A 5,069-nucleotide genomic window follows, 5' to 3' on the forward strand; every position below is an offset into this window, starting at 1 on the left:
ACTGCGCTGGCCCTGGCTACAGGAAAACTTGAATTTAAATTCAACCTTAGACATTTATCAGCTATGTGACCTTGATTTTGTTGTTTACTCCTTTCCATAGAGCACAACTCTTCCTGATCCCATTTGCGGTTTTCTTGGCAAAGATAGTGGAGTGGTTCGCCATTAACTTCATTTTACAGGTGAAAAAACAGAGGCAAATATGGTTAAGTGACTTGCCTTGGGCCACCTAGGAAGTGTTTGAGGCCAGATTTGAACCCAGGAAAGTCTTCCTGACTCCTGTCTTGGCAGGAGTTTTTCACTTTGCCTCCTAGCTGCCCTGTGTGACTGGGCAAGCCACTTAACCTCTTTCTACTTGGAGATAATAACATCTCAGGGTAGTTGTTAGGATGAAGTTTGTAAAGCACTTGGCGTTTAGTAGAAAATATGTAAATGCTTGATTCCCTTCCCTTTGCTCCATACTTCTTTTTCCAAAGACTTCCCTTGACTCTGATATGGGACTCCTAACTCAGGATGAGGATTTCACTATGTAATCAATTGCAGGGTGGGAATGCATACAATCTTTGTGAAATATTGGGGTTCCTGTGAATATAGGTGATGATTTGCAGTCTGAAGCAATTTAATATAGTAGAAAGAGCAACTGAAGCCTGGGTTTGAGAATAAGTTCTATTACTTTTTAGTTCTGTGTCAAGTCACTTCCCTTCTTGGAGCCCCAGTTTCTCAGCTGTTTACTTAATCTGTCTCTACATCACCTATAATGCATTGTTACACATGAATGAACATAAGATGACAAATTTAGAATTAGATATAACTAGTGTGTCAACAGTAAGAGAAAAGGCTAGTGTGACCTTTAAATGAGACCATTAAAAGAGCCAGAATGGCCAGAATAAAGAAGGTGATAGTTTTTCTGTACTCTATTCTGACCAGATCACATCTGAATCACAATGTTCAATTCAAGGTGCTACATTTTAGGAAGAATATTAATAAATCTGTAGAGTGTCCACCCATCAGTTTGGTGAAGAGGATCAAGAACACACCAAATGAGAATTAATGGAAGGAGCTGGGGCTGTTTAGTTTAGAGCAGAAAAGAGTTAGGATGTAATAGCTGTTTCTAAGTATTTGAAGAACTGTCATAGAAGAAGGATCCTGTTTGTTACATGGAATAGCCATCTTAAGAATAATAGGCAGGGGGGCTGCTGGGTGGCTCAGTGAATTGAGAGCCAGGCCCAGAGATGGGAGGTCCTGGGTTCAAATCTGGCCTCAGACACTTCCCAGCTGTGTGACCCTGTGCAAGTCACTTGACCCTCATTACCTAGCCCTTACCAGTCTTCTGCCTTAGAACCAATACAGAGTATTGATTCTAAGATGCAAAGTAAGGGTTTAAAAAAAATAGTAGGTAGAAGCTGCAGAGAGGTAGATAAAGCTTAATGTAAGGAAACATTTTCTGATAGTTTCCCAAAAGTAAACTGAACTTCCTGAAAAGGTACTAGGATCCTCCTTGCTTAAAGTCTAGGTGGCTCCACAAAGGGTAAGGGGACAGCTAGGAGGCGCAGTGGATAGAGAACCAGACCTAGAGGTGGGAAGTCCTGGATTCAAATTTTACCTCAGATACTTTCTTGCTGTATGACCCTACGCAAGTTGCTTAACTCCTTTTACCTAGTTCTGACTGCTCTTCTGCCTTCAACCAATACTTGTATCAGTAGACAGAGGGTAAGGATTTAAAAACAAACAAAAAAGTATAGAGACTTATAAAGTCCCTTCTTGTTCTGAGATTCTCTCTCTCTTTTTTTTTAACCTTTACTTTCTGTCTTAGAACCAACACTGTGTATTGGTTCTAAGACAGATGAGCAATAAGGGCTAGGCAATGAGTGTTAAGTGACTTTCTCAGGGTCACACAGCTAGGAAGTGTCTGAGGCCAGTTTTGAACCTAGGACTTCTTGTCTCTAGGTCTAGTTCTCAAACCATTGAGCTATCTAGTTGTCTCCTCTGTTCTGAGATTCTGCCATTCTTTAAAATATGTCAACAGATAGAAGAGTGTCTAAATCTGGATAGCTCTTGTCTAAGGGTCCATGTCATAAAGCTTTACAAACTCTAGGAAGTAGCCACTGTTGCTATGGATGGGCTTTTCCTGAGCCCATCTAACTTGAGCAGTGGCAGCAATTTAAATAAATCTAGGACAGCTATCTATTACAATACACCTTCTCAAATCAATCACTGTCAGGGACCACCAGAGACCACCTGGCTGGGGTCTCTGGGTGGAGTTAAGAAAGCAGACAGACTCAGGAGGACTGAAGGCAATCAAGTGGTAAATTTATTGATCATAGCTATTGCATAAACAGCTAGAAGAATTGTAATTGTTGTACATTTTAGGGCTAGCATTTATATAGTGCTTTAAGATTTATAAAAAGTTTTATATGTTATTTCAAAAGTGCTCAATGTAAAGTCAGGAAGATCTGAGTTTAAAAAATAGCCTCAAACAAATTGCTTCTCTCTACCTTAGTTACCTCATCTGCAAAATGAGAATAATAATACTATACCTTACAGAGTAGTAGATAAGTTAATAATGATGATAATGTATATGATGGTGATGATGATTATATAATTAGGTGATACAGTGGATAGTGTGCTGGGTCTGGTGTTGGGAAAGATCTGAATTAAATTCTGGCCTCAGGCACTTATGGCTATGTGATCCTCTTTCTACTTCAGTTTCCTTATCTGTAAAATGGAGATAATAAACAAAGATTGTTATGTGAACCAAATGAGATGATACTTGTAAAATAAATCTTAAAAGTATTATATTTTTGTCCATTTGTTTCAGTCACATTTGACTCTATGACCCCATTGGAGGCTTTCTTGGCAAAGATTTTAGAGTGGTTTACCATCTCTTTCTCCAATGTATTTCATTAATGAGGGAACTGAGGCATGCAGTTATTTATTTAGTTATTTAAATGTTAGCTATTATTATTATCATCATTATTATTAATTTCTCTACTACCCTGTAATGTATTATTATTATATTATTATTATTATCCCCATTTTACAGATGAGGTAATTAAGGGAGAGAGAATTGACTTGCCTAGGGTCACAGTCAGTATATGCAACCTTACATTTTTGTAATTTCCTGTTCGTTAAATGAAGGGAAGGACTTATAGTTAAATAGCTCACATTTATATAGTGCTTCTAAGGTTTACAATGTGCTTTAAGGAAATTATTTAATTTGATCCTCTCAACAGTGCCTGCTATTATCTCCATTTTATAGATGGAGAAAGTATGGCTTATAGATGTTAAATGACTTGGCCAGGAGCATACAGTTAGTAACCATTTGAAGTGGAAGTCAAATCAAGGCCTTTCGAATTCTAGCTCTAGCACTTTTTCTATTACTCTCAGAAGTCACTGAACTCTTCATATTCTTTGATCCAGTAATACTACTACTAAGTGTATACCTAAATGAGGTCAAAGATAGAAAAAAAGTCTCATATGTCAAATTTGACAGAAAAAAGTCTCATATGTATCAAATTTTGCTTATACATATTTTATATTTATAATATATTCATATATATATTTCTAGCACTTTCTGTGGGTAGGAAAAACTGGAAATGAATGGGATGTCTGTTGAGTAATTGACCGAACAAATCATGGTACAGAAATATAATGGATTATCATTGTCCTACAAGAAACAATGAATATGAGAAATTCAGAGAAAATTGGACAGACATATATGAATTGATAAAAAATAAAGTAAGCAGAATCAGGAACACAATATCTATTTGTGTGTGTATACATATATATATATATATGCATATATATATATATATATATATATATATATATGGCTACAGTATTACTATATGATACATGGAAACAACACTGACAGGTAACTAAACTCAGCATAATTACAATAACCAATAATGGTCCCCATGAATAAAGGATGAAACACATTTCCCTTTTCTTTGGGGGGGAGGGGAGGAGGTGAGAGCTATGGGTGCAGATTGTTGCATACAGTGCCAGATGCAGTTTTTCTTAACTGTGTTTCTTTGTTATAGGGGAGGAGGGTCCATTGGGGGGACAAAGTGGGGTAGAAATGTATTGGCAAAAACAAAAGGTCTTCAATAAAATTGAAGAAGAAAATAAAGGAACACTGCTTTAACTTTAACAAGTGAGTAGCAACATTGTCCACTGCTGATGAGTAGTTTTGTCTTATTTTTCATAGTCATGGTATGTATATTATATTTCTGTTTCTATCATTCTATATTGCTTCATGTAAATATCCCCTTATTTTCTTGAATTTTTCATATTCCTCATTCCTTTTGACCACATATATATAAATCTAAGTGATGATGATGATGATGATGATGTTGATGTTCCACTCCCTGAGAAAATCTTTTATCCACCCCTTCTTATGATCAGCCCAACCTCCCCTTTTCCCAAGGAGATCATCCTTTTATCCACCCCTTTTCCTGAATTTTCTCTATCTCCTAACTCTCTGGAGATAACAGTTAGGAATCAAGGCTTTCCATGAATGTAAGAAGAGAAGAACCTGAGAGGGTTGGGCCCAGAGGTGATGCTCTTTGCTCAGGAAGTTTTAAAACTGAGGACAGGAGTTCTGTTCCAGCTGCTTTCTCCTCAAAGGAAGCTGAAGGAACAGCCAAGAACAGAGGCAGCAGCTAGCATAGCAAAGTCCGGGGAATGAGCAGGAGTTGAGGGGTGAAAGGAGGTTTGGTTGTGCACAGACATACTCTTCCAGTCTTTCTCCCTTCTCCCTCAGGAAGCAGAGGGTCAGAGCCAAGAGTCTGCACAGATGTCAGGGAGGAGGTAGCAGAGACCCTGAAAAAGTAGAAACAGCCTGGAGAGGGCAGGGCAGCAGAACGAGAAGCTAAGACTGAGGGGGGCAGAGAGGGATCTTTGAGAGAAACCAGGGGAAAGTATTGGCAGGCTGGGGTGATACTGATGTTTGCTTTCCTCCTAATTAATGCAGTTCCCCCCACTGTTTCCCAGCTGGTGGACCTCAACAATAACCAAATGACTGTATGCCCTGTCCAATTGGGGAGCACAGAATTTTTTGACATTGCACA

Source organism: Monodelphis domestica, chromosome 2 (assembly GCF_027887165.1).
Source record: "Monodelphis domestica isolate mMonDom1 chromosome 2, mMonDom1.pri, whole genome shotgun sequence".
Taxonomy (NCBI): Eukaryota; Metazoa; Chordata; class Mammalia; order Didelphimorphia; family Didelphidae; genus Monodelphis; species Monodelphis domestica.